Source organism: Musca autumnalis, unplaced genomic scaffold (assembly GCF_047663935.1).
Source record: "Musca autumnalis isolate F117 unplaced genomic scaffold, ASM4766393v1 scaffold_2, whole genome shotgun sequence".
NCBI lineage: Eukaryota > Metazoa > Arthropoda > Insecta > Diptera > Muscidae > Musca > Musca autumnalis.
The window spans coordinates 156,241,500-156,254,745 of NW_027411755.1; positions in this window are offsets into that span (position 1 = coordinate 156,241,500).

The following is a 13,246-nucleotide window of genomic DNA, read 5'->3' on the forward strand; positions in this document are numbered from 1 at the left end:
CAGGGTGCATCTTAAAAATAAAAAAGAAAGCCGGGCCGAATTTTTATTCCCTCCAACAACCACAAATTGTATGGATGTAAAATGAAAACAATTGGCATAGACTAATAAATATATAGACATAGACTAATAAATATATAGACATCTAATGTGTAATGCGGCAAGTTTCCAACAGATGGATATTACGCAGCAACTATACTCAAACATAAATCTGTGCATACGAACGTTGCTCAATGTTTACCGTTCACACTCATTCGATATCTGAGAGGATGAGTAGCTTTTGTATGTCGAAAATGTTGATGTTTTTTTTCTCATGGAAAGTGTATAAAATTTATTTCAAAATATGTAGTGGTTTGATTTGATTATTTGGTTTATTCCTTTATAAACAAATTTGTAATAAATTTTTTGGATGCATATAAATTAAAATAGCGACAAGTTTTAGGAATTTTTTTTCATTTTCTCAAAAAATCCTCATGTTCAAATGTAAACAAAAAGTGAATGTTTTTGCATTGAAAATCCATCTGGTTTTGAACTCTCATTTGCAAATTGAACTTATTGAGTTACTTCTCTACACAATTGCCTTGAATTGAATGTAAAATAACTCCAAAAGTAGGAGAAGCGCCTTCTTCAGATAAATCTTTGAAATGTTTTAACGCTGTTCAAGTGAGTTTTAATGTGTAAAGAGAACCTTATGTCAAGTGTTTGAGTTATTTAAGTTTGATTTTTGTTGGTGTTCGGCGAAGACAAAAGTAAGAGGATGGATGGAAAATAGACAATAAGTAAATGCAGTGGCGATAAATCTCCAATATATTCGTGGGAAGCAGCAAATCCATTGAAAAATTAACAAAAAATCCATACACACAAATCTCATAAACGGATGAATGCGATGTCACAAGTATGCTCTCCAAAATGAAATCCAAATCTATATTAATTGGAATCTATTATTGAAATATGCAGTACTATTGTCTCAACACAGACACAAGTGACCATCGCTGGCGGTCATGAAATTGGTACAACAGAAATTAGGGTAAGTGCACCAGTAGTCGGCACTTTAAGGATTCGCGTATCTTCAGCCGTATGTCATTCCGAGTCTAAATATCCAATCAAATTAAATTTAAGTTGTTATGATTCGTTATTTTGTGTAGTTTTAGATTATATAAACAATTTTTTTGATTATTTCTGTTCAACATGCAAAAAATACAATTTTAGTGAATTCCCCAATAGTCGGCATAATATGATCCAGTAGTCGGCATGTTATATTTAAATAAAGAAAAAATGCATACTTTACATTTTTTCTTAAGTATATAGCTTAAGCATTAGTTATTTATACATTTCTAGTTTATTACATACGTTTCTATTGATTTTACTTCAAAAAATAAGGAAATTTAAACATATTGTTTAAATAAATTAGTTCGTACCAGTAGTCGGCATCTATTACCCAGTTGTCGGCACCCCACAACGTACGTACTTCAAATCATGGCTAATATTGCTTAAAATCGCTAAAGTTCCTTTCAAATTGAAACTATTTTTTTTATTAATTAGCCTTTAAAGTATTTCTTTAGTATTTTTATAATTTTTAGCTAAAAATAATCGATAAAAATAAATGTTTATAACCCCATGCCGACTTCAGGCAAATTTTATATTTTTTTGTCCCTAAAGTCGGCATCAGCAAAAATTGCACAATTATAAATATTTTTTAAAAATTTCTTTTTCTGACGTGTTCTTTTAACTGTTCTCTACCTATATAACAAAAATGTTGCGGAAAATTTCTTCATTTTAAAATAATTACAGAGCTTATAAGGTTAACATCTCCACAATTTTTTTCTTAAGAAACATGCATTTTCGTTTGTGGTGAAAAACCCTCTCTGACAAAAACTTAAATTTCGATATAATAATTGGTCCTAGCTCAATTAAATTTTATATAAAGTTAGCTGACAATATTGTTGAAGAGCTTTTAAGATTATTTTCCTATTTTGTTTTCTTAATTTTTAGTTATTTGAGTTCAAATTCAAAAGGTGCCGACTACTGGTACATGCCGACATTAGGTGCACTTACCCTACCAAATGAACATGACAAAAGAACAATTAAATTGTGTATGTTTCAGAATAGTTTTTTTTCCAAGATGGTATAAAGTTCAGAGAGATTTCGAATCCAATCTAAACCCATAAAAACAAGTGGAAGTCGTGCTTCAAATCCTAGTCATCAGAGAACGATTCACAAAATGGGAAAGTTTCAAAGATCAGCAAACCATACGGCAGAATGTGAGAATACATTGAAGGATTTTCACATGTTCATCAAGCTCATTGGATATCTAAATGTGTTGTTGTTGATAAATGTAAATGACATACCACCTGAAATTGCTGGAGGTTAAGAGCCGGTCTGCCTGCCGAGGACGAAAGATGATGTTTATGGCAGATATTTAACAAATAATCGTTTCATGTCAAAAATATTATTGTGATTTAAATTACAAAGAAACTAAATCACAATAATGTAAAATCTATTATATTAGTAGTCAAAAGTTGTGAACAGAACTCTGAATGGCCGACCATCAATCTATGAGTTTGAATGTCTGATTTTGCTGGTCGTTTCCAATTTTTTACGTGTTTTTAGAATAAAATCCAAATAATCAGAATAGCACTTTTTGCTAAAGTCATAGGCCGACGGAAATTGAAGTAACATACTATCAGTTTCAAAGTCATACAGTGTCGAATTACTGATTTAATTAGGATGACTTAAGCTGGGTACACATTGTCAGTTTTGAATGACAGCTTTGTTGTTGCTTGCTAGTGTAGCCGTTCATTTTTGTCATTCATCATACAACCACATAATGTTTTGTGGTTGCTGGACGGTTTGACAGTTATCGAGAATTGCGAAATATCGACATTCAAAACTGACAATGTGTACCCAGCTTAAGTCATCCTAATTAAATCAGTAATTCGACACTGTATGACTTTGAATGTCGTCCAGCTTATTCGTATGCCATTTATTCATGCCACCATAGATTAGTTTGTTTTAAAAACTATTTTATACTAACAACTTTTTTCATTGCAATATTCAATGATGTGATTTCCTTTCATTTATACTACCGTTTAGAAAATTAATATACATAATTCCATCAACAATCTACTTCCATGGTTTCCATTTATTTTTAATTAACGTTTAACCTAAAAATGTGGCTCATACACAATCATGAGAATATGGCGAACTCCTTGACCAACCCTCGAAAATTTTAACATTTTTCCAAAAATAGTTTTTTTTAGTTTCAAATCACTTTTCAATGTAATTTTATGCATGTACCAGAACCAGCAAGAAGCTGCTATTTTGTACATCGATAGCAATTTTTCTTTATGATATCGAAAAAAGAGTAAAAATTAGTAGATTCTTGCAGTACTGGAACAGACCAATTGTTTTGATATCTCTCTTACAAACTTAAGCTATTGAGTTAGATCTGTACACAAATGTTTTTGAATTGAGTTATTTTACATTAACTCAAAAGGCAGGAGAATCAATTTACTCAGATAAAACATTTGTTATGCCAACAGGGCTACCATCTCAAAGCAATTTTACGATACCTTGGGGAAAATATCATAATATCCTCAAATCATTACACTTTTCTTACCACACATTTGGAAAGTAGTTTAGTACCAACAATTGTGATGTTTGTTGATTAAAAAAGAAGTTAAACAACTTAATTATCGCAACTATTAACATTCCGGTGGATGACTTTAGAAACCATATTGTAACTCAAAATGTTAAAAGTAATTCAAATATCAACAGCTTAGAATTTGTTCGAGCTCTTACTTTCTGCTCCTTCTAAAGTATTATCCACAGAACAATTATCAAAAACAATTTATTTTTATTACATGTAATCCATCAAAAGTCTTACCCCAATTATTACATGCTTCCCTTTGTTATACTTTGGATTCTTCGAAAAGGTTTATAGCTTTCGGGTTATCTTTAAGTTAAAATGTTAGGGCGGCGTCCTCAGAATTAACTTGTAATTAAAGTTTGTGTTTATTTTGCATTTGAAAATCCATCCAAAAACAAAAGGAAACATACATATGTATAATAATGGTCATTAAAGTTGTGATGTTTTTCCTTATATTCTATAACACAGGATGAAAATTTACCAAAACGCCATTTTTTACATTTAACACGTATCATTCATGCTGAAGTGCGAATTCACATTAAAATTTCCATTTCATTTGCTTTTTATTATGAAAGTTGTTTTTTTCAAAATTTCCCCTCAAAATGAAGTAACAAAATCAAGATAAAATTATCTAAAATACACTAATACCATCTACATTATTTCACAAAATGACTCAATTCTTTGAAAATATCTCACTCAATGGTTTTTAATGAGAGAATGCTGCACCCGCACGCCATCTACCCATCTTCGAAAATTCGAAAATAAAAATTGAGAGCGATTATTTGTCTATGTTTATTTAGTCTATGCAATTGGTTTCCTTCCGTTTATGAATGTACTAAACTTTTCCAGCACGTCAAGGCTTATTCATAGGAGGAGTGGAATATGCTAAGTGAAGAAAATCAATTTCTTTTAAACAAGATTTAATACCAATGAGATATCGAGGTTTTCTAACCACTGAGTATTCGAAATACCATGTTACAGCCTCTTCAGTAGAAAAATCCTTTAAAAGAGTTTAACTTTCAATATGAGAACTGGTTATCTAAAACTGAACACAAAATGTTATCTAAATGTGGCTAAATCCTTAAAAATACCGGTAGTCCGAATATATATAGGTAAAATATTGATAACCCAGATCGGACTGTGAAATATTACATATTTTAGTACTATACACTAAAATAACGTCATCAGGATAAGTCATAGGTTCCTGATATACATCAATATTTTCTTGATATATATTGTAAATACATATTTCATTTATTCGGCGACTTATATTGAAATTTGATGGAGATTATTTTTGTCTTTGACGTCTTCTATCTAGAATGAAGTTTTGTGGGACAGAACTTAATAAACTCAGATAAAGTACAACGTTAACCCTAAAACGTGATTTTACTTTTGGCAGATTCCTGGCGTTTAGGTACGATTTAGAGTTTTGGTGTATTCGGGGACCTATAGTAAAATTTTATGACAAATAATTTTGTAGAATATTTTGATCTGATACGATCACATTTCAAAGGAGTTTTTAAACGTTTTTGAAAAAAGGGGCCAAAAAGAGCCCTTTATTGACTGACATGAGGGTTAATTTTTTTCATAAAAAGATACCCCGCAATGTTGTCAGTAATATTGCCAAAGACACTTTATACCTAAAATGCAATGTTTCCAAGGAATCTGATGTCGAAAATTTCAAAACTTGTAGAAATGGGCGGAACTTACCACGCCTATTTAGGTTACTTCCCGACGTAAACTTTCAAAACGCCGATACACGTGTCTTCTTTTTTCGGTCCTCTTTCATAATCTGTGCTGGGTTTCATTAAGTTTCATAAGTTAACATTTTCTGACGGAAAAGTTTTTCGGACGCAAAGAATATTAAATACCATATTTCAGCCATTTTGGTAAGATTATGTAGCTGAAAACATCAAAAATCGGAAGGCACCGTCCTATGGGGACTATATCAAAACATGGATCAGTATTGACAAATTTCTGGGGAAAAGTTTTGTAGCTCCAAAGAAGACTAACCCGGCGTTTACAAATGCCAGTATTGGCAAGACAACAGCAAAAATACAAACCTTTTTCACAAATACATACATTTATAAATTTTTAAATACCCCCCATACCAAGTGCGGATATTATTCGAATGTCCGGCACAACTTTCGAAAACGATATCACTGTCGAAGGATTGGCAAATGTTTTTCGGGTGTACACAAGCACGTCCCCCCATACCATTGCTATCGCGAACGATTCGTTTTCGAATGTTTTTCGATAGTTTTGCGGATATTTTGTTCGAAAACGACATACGAGAACGAATTGAAAACGATTCATTCGTCGCTCAGTTTGTGGCAGGAAAACCTTCGAATTCGAATATCGTTAATAATTGCTCTGTTCCTTTACGTACCTGAGGTTACCATTTCTTACCATTTTTAACCTGCCAAGCGTCCCTTTACTTTAAAAAGCACGCAACCATTTTTTGCCACTGTTACCATTTTTAAAAGTAAAGGAACAGACCAAATATTATTAGCGAATGAAAGATGATAGTTTTTACGATAGTGGCGAAAAACATTTTTTTTTTTGTGGAGTTTCTTGATGTTTTTGTTATGTACCTTTTCCGTTTTTATTTCTTTATGTTTGCGACTCGATATGTAACTGTTGATAAACATTGTTGTCTTGTGTTTGGCAACCTACCCATATGTTGTCTTTATCAACACTTATCGTCTATATTATACGTAGCATTTATATCGAAATTATTTGAAAAAAGCAAATGGGAATTTTTTACAAACAATATAATTTTTTTTTTTTTTTTTTGAAACAAAAAAATTTTCAAAGTAAAAAATGTTTCTCGAAACAATTTTTCTTGTGAAGAAAAAAACATTCGCCAAATGTTCCAAAACGATATCGTTTTTAAACTTTTGACGAACAAAAGAAAAATGTGCTTGTGTGCACCCGAAAAACATTTCGAACATTTTGCGAATGTTTTTTCTTCACAAGAAAAATTGTTTCGAGAAACATTTTTTACTTCGGAATTTTTTACGTTTCAAAAAAATAATTTTATGTAGTTCGTGAAAAATTCCCATTTGCTTTTTTTAAATATTTTCGATATAAATGATACTTATAATATTAACAAGATGTGATGATAAACACAACATATAGGTTGGTTACAAATACAAGACAGCAATGTTTATAAACTGTTACACGCATTGAATCGCAAACATTACAAAGAAGAAAAGGTACATAACAGAAAAATCAAAAGACGTCAGATAAAGTTAAACATGTCATAAAATCGAAACTCCGCCAAAAATGCTTTTTCGGCACTATCGTAAAAACTATCATCTTTCATTCGCTAATAATATTATTAACGACATTCGAATTCGAAGGTTTTCCTGCCACAAACTGAGCGACGAATGAATCGTTTTTAATTCGTTCTCGAACAAAATATCCGCAAAACTATCGAAAAACATTCGAAAACGGATCGTTTGCGATAGCAATGGTATGGGGGGTATGTATAGAGAAAAGTATGAATGTATTGGAGAAAATGGTTTGTAACTTTGCTATTGTCATGCCAATACTCTCTGTAGCTCTGTTCCTTTACGTGCAAGAATCTTCAAGTTTTACCACTTTTTACTCGAAAAGCGTTCCTTTACTTCTGACACCATGCACTTCATATGGGAACAGTTTACAACTTTTACTACTTTTGTCGGTTTTACCATTTTCAAAAGTAAAGGAACAGACCATGTGTGTAAACGCCTAGTAAATACCAAATAATAATAATCCCTGCCAGCAATTGGAAGTGAGTTTCGCACTCCCTCGCCTGAGAGGTCACTCCGGAGACACGCCAAGGAAGATCGTTGGTGAATTACACAAACAATTTTATAGCCTTATTGTGATTACGTTTTATCGCGTATGCCGACACTTCGGAGTGACTCCTGAGTGACTTCCAAGGCGATTGTTTACATTTATTTAATGATTCAACACATTTGAACAAATCTAGAACATTTTCTATCTGATGATTATATAAGACCGAAGTGCAGTGGTAGGCATACTCGCTTTGCACTCTGAAGGTCCTGGTTCGCTTCCTAAGTCAGGCAACAAAACATCACATTTTTAAAATGACAAAATAATGTAGGCGAAATTGCAAAGAATAATTTCTCTAAAAGGGAAGAGAAATAAAAAATTAATTAAAAAAAAATTAAAAAAAAAATAAATAAAAATAAAAAATATAAATAAAAATATAAAATAAAAATAAAAAGATTTAAATAAATATAAATAGAAAAAAAATGAAAAAATATATATTTTTTTAATTTCAAGAACTATCGCGGAAATGATCTTCTAGAAGTGCCGCTGGAGTGACTTCCAAGACGACACGCCGGCGTGGTTCATTTCTTAAAAACGGAGGTCACTTCAGGGTGACTTCTGCGATTATCGCCGCGACTGTTTTCATCGCCCTGGGCGACACGCCTAAGTCACTTCCGCGATAGTTTTGGCTTGCAGGGATAATAATAATAAAGTACATAAGTGAATCTCTTACCTCAAAAGAGATAACGTGCCTATCGGTGCTTTTCAAGGTCTGCAGTAGGTTACTAACTGTATTTCAACAGAGCCTCGTTGATCCCTGGGCGCCTCAACGTGTAATAGGTCTAGTTGTAAAGTTCTTGCCGTGGTATGGAGGCTACGCCACGATAAGCATTAGTTCCTTTAGGGGTAGTTTACACTATATGTAAATGTCATATGACATGAAATTTTCCATTGTTATAAATTCGCTAATATGTGTAATATTGGAGATTTTCCTTACGCCATTTACTCTGTGCGTCCACACCAGCAAAAATGTAAAAAAATACGTCTCCACATTGCCTCCGTGGGTAAATATGGAATGCTTTTATTTCGTGTCATATGACATTGATAGATAGTGTAAACTACCTCTTACAAATCAATGCCAAGCTGACAACTCAGTCTCAGCCGGAGAACGCTTAAAAAGTGTTGATGAGCCCACTTATTGAGGTAACATAAATCCTCGACCAAGACGTCTTAGTCACAGTCCTCTAAGTAGAAGCCAAAAAGGCGAAGACTGCACCTAAATTCTACGAGATTATTTTGCTTGGTTCCTCATATACCTCACTTCCAAAACCCCACACTAGAGGCGAGACAGAAGGAAACCATTCGACTTAGGTGCAAACGAGAGCAAAGGTGGTGAAGAGGATAAGATCGTCTGAGGAGCAGTGAAGAAATTGTAACAGCTGATCCATTTGTATGTGTCGTATGCCGATGAAGGTTAGAGAGAGGACCATTTTTGCAGCAATCTTGTACGTCTGTGAAGAAGATAAAGGACAGCGTGATGCCTAGTTCTTTTCAAAAGCCATGCTCGTCTAACCGAATAATGTTGATAATGTAGTGCCATGGTTTGTACTGAATGATCTCAGGTTGGCATTCCCAGACAAGGCTGATCCCAATGGTTGCATCAGTGATAGCCATTGCTTGCTAGTCGAAGATCGTGTAAGATACATCATAATCTCAGACGTCGTGATCTGAGCAACGTTCGGTTCGGCCAGTCAACCTCGTACAAAGGAATCAAGGTCATTAGCTGCGAGAATAAGGTATAGGTAGGGAAGCCAGTAACCTGGCTGCCGTACCTTTTGCTGAGATTCCATGTTGAATGAATTGAATTGAATGAGAAGTTGAGTGTCGATGTTCGGATGGGTAATTGGAAATTTTTTAAATCCCTTTCCAAAGAGTAGCGGCTTTGTTATAGCATGGTTGTGCTTCCGAATTCCAAAGAAGCATCATTTTCTTCTCGAAGCACAGGATGAAGATACTCATCCTTTCCAAAGAGTAGCGGCTTTGTTATAGGATGGTTGTGCTTCCGAATTCCAAAAAAGCATCATTTTCTTCTCGAATCACAGGATGAAGATACTCATCCTCCATCCAAATCTCTACACTTGGAGTCAAGCAGATTCCCCATAAAAATCCTAATAGATCGGATTGGGGGTAAATTCAGAGTGCTGGCGGCTTAATTTAATATCAAATTGCGTGGAAATAATAATTTGACATCCGTGAATGAAGTCGAGGGAACTATAAATGTTATGAGAACTCATGCCCAATCACCTATCCTGAAAATCCCATCCGATATGGTGGAATAAGCTGTTAGTAAAAGCCAGGAAGGCGAAACCCAGTACGGATTGGGATGCCTGTAATGATAATTTATATATGTGAAAGAGTAATATGGGTGACGTAGGGGATGGAAGATACCAAGGAACGGTCCTGACCGGTTTTAACATGGCAAAGCCCAGGATTTATCTTGGTCCCTCTTTCATCCCAAGTGGACACTGACCTCCCCGTGGTGTCACCTGGGGAACTGCCTTTAACACCCGTTAAAGGTAGTGAGCTAACATGTGCCGCGCGTTCACCCATAAGAACGTTAAAAACTTGGGTTTGGGCGTCGGGTTAGTAACCCTCCCCTAGAAAAAACAGCCTACTATGAAAAAACGAAAGAAAAGAAAAACAAACCCCTCTAAAGTTGACGAACCCCGCAAACGTTTTAAGGACCATGATCTGCGAATCTGCACCTGGAATGTTCGCACTCTTTATAGAGAAGGTGCAGTCTTCGCATTGGCAGACGTACTTGAAAAGTACAAGACCGATATTACTGCCATACAGGAAATACGATGGATTGGGAAAGGCGTCACAACAACACCTAAAGGTGACGCACTGTATTATAGCTGCCATGACGTAAAGCATGAGTTTGGTTGTGGATTCGTAGTTAGTCGGAGACTAAAACATCTTGTATCCAGCTTCACTCCAGTGAATGAAAGACTTGCTGCAATTCGAATAAAAGCTAAATTCTTCAACGTCAGCTTTATTTGCGCTCATGCTCCCACTGAAGAAAAGGATGAACAGACCAAAGATATATTTTACGAGCGCTTAGAAGAAACATATGACCGTTGCCCTGCCCATGACATTAAAATCATTCTAGGCGATTTTAATGCCAAAATTGGAAAGGAGAATATCTTTGGCCCAACAGTCGGGAAATTCAGTCTCCACAGTGAAACATCTGACAATGGTATGAGACTGATAGACTTTGCAGCTGCAAAAAACATGGTAGTTAGCAGTACCAGATTTAATCATCTCGATATTCATAAGGGCACCTGGCTGTCTCCAGATCAGAAAACAAGAAACCAAATTGATCATGTTGTGATAGATGGAAGACATTCATCGAGCGTGTTGGATGTACGATCGTTCCGAGGCGCAAACATTGATTCGGACCACTACCTTGTTGCAGCAAAGGTACGCACCCGCTTAAACGTAGCAAACAAAGTACGAACAGACACAACACGAAAGTTAGACATCGGTAAGCTGCAATCACAACAGATAGCCACAGCATATTCCACTCAACTAGCCCAATTGCTTAATCAAAGCCCTCCTCATCCCGATAACATATCAGCGCAATGGCAAAGCATTGCCCACTCCATGCAAACAGCCGCAAAATCCATACTTGGATACCAGAGACCTCCACCAAGGAATCCATGGTATGATGAGGAGTGTCGTGCTGCCACCGAAGAGAAAAATGCGGCATATAAGGCTACTTTACAATCCGTAGCAACGCGTAGCGCACGAGAGAGATACAGGGAGAAAAGGAGAGAGGAGAAACGTCTTTTCCGCAGGAAAAAGAGAGAGATGGAAAAGCGGGAGTGTGAAAAAATCGAGATGTACAGGAGCCAGAATGAAGTCAGAAAATTCTACCAAAGAGTCAAGCATCAAACTGATGGCTTTGGTACAGGCACATCCTCCTGTAGAGACCAGCAAGGTAATTTGGTAACTGATACAGATAGTGTACTCAGGATATGGAAAGAACATTTTTCAAATCTGTTGGTATCCAATAGCAGCGAAGACGACGAAGATACCACAGTCCCAATCCCAGAAGATGGTATTGAATGTATACCGCCCAGCCAAGATGAGGTAAAGACAGCAATAAATCGGCTGAAGAATAATAAGGCAGCAGGGGCCGATGGCTTACCAGCCGAGCTGTTCAAAACCGGAGGCGACACGCTGATAAGGTGTATTCATCAGCTAGTTAGCACCATCTGGCAGGAAGAACGAGTACCCGACGATTGGAACCTGAGTATCCTGTGCCCCGTCCACAAGAAGGGAGATAAGACTGTATGCTCTAACTATAGGGGCATAAGTCTACTCCCTATTGCCTACAAGATCGTGTCAGGGATATTGTGCGAACGACTAAAGCCAATGGTCAACGAGATTATTGGACCATACCAATGCGGCTTTAGACCTGGCAAGTCCACCATTGACCAGATATTTACCCTGCGGCAAATCCTGGAGAAGACCCAAGAGATGCAGATCGACACCTACCACCTTTTTGTCGATTATAAAGCAGCCTTCGACAGTCCGCTGCGCTCAAAGGTATTCCAAGCCATGTCTGAATTTGGTATTCCCGCAAAGCTCATCCGGCTTTGTAAAATGACTTTAACTGACACGAGGTCCTCAGTTAAAATAGGAAAGAACCTCTCCGAAGAGTTTGGTACCAAAAGAGGTTTCAGACAAGGAGACAGCCTTTCGTGTGACTTATTCAACATCCTGCTAGAAAAGGTTATACGAGAGGCAAACGTCAAAAGAAGTGGCACAATCTACACCAATAGTCACATGTTACTTGCTTATGCTGATGATATAGACATCATGGGTCGATCAGTAAAAGAAGTAACTGATACCTTTATAAAAGTCGAAGGAGAATCTGCTAAAGTGGGTCTGGCGGTAAACGGTGAGAAGACCAAGTTGATGGTGTCGACGCGCAATGCGTCCATTGAGCTCGGACCGACTGTGGAAGTTGGTTCCTATAATATTGAGGTAGTAAAAGACTTCGTCTACCTCGGCACCTCCGTCAACACAACAAACGACATCAGTTGTGAAATAAAAAGAAGAATTGTATTGGCCAACAGATGCTACTTTGGATTAAGTAAGCAGTTTAAAAACAAAGCCACATCTCGTCAAACAAAAATAACGCTCTACAAAACACTGATACTACCCGTGCTGATGTATGGCTCCGAAGCCTGGGTACTTCCGCAAGCAGACATGGCAGTGCTTGGTGTGTTTGAGAGAAAAATTCTTCGAAAGGACCAATCTGCGTTGACGGTGAATATCGACGTCGCATGAACCACGAGCTGTATCTGCTATACAACGACATCAATATTGTTAAACGTATCGAGATGCAGCGATTGCGTTGGCTAGGCCATATCAAAAGAATGAGCGATGATGAACCCACTAAAAAGGCGTATGAATACATGCCACATGGCGGTGCACGCAGAATTGGCAGGCCAAGGAATAGATGGCGCAAACAAGTGGATGATGAGATGACAAGGCGCGGTATTCCAGAGAGCAAAGCAACAAATAGAGAGGAATGGAGATCTCTTCTTAGTTCGGCCTATAGAACAAATGTTCTGTAATGGGCCAGCTAAGTAAGTAAGTAAGAAAGAGTAATATAACAAGTAAAGAGGTATCAGTCGGCTTTGCCGACAGAGATATACCCTCAGCCTGTGTGGATTGAAATACTTTTTTCCCAAAAAAATTATGGATTTAGGGGCGTTTTCAAAATTTTGGGCGTATGAACCG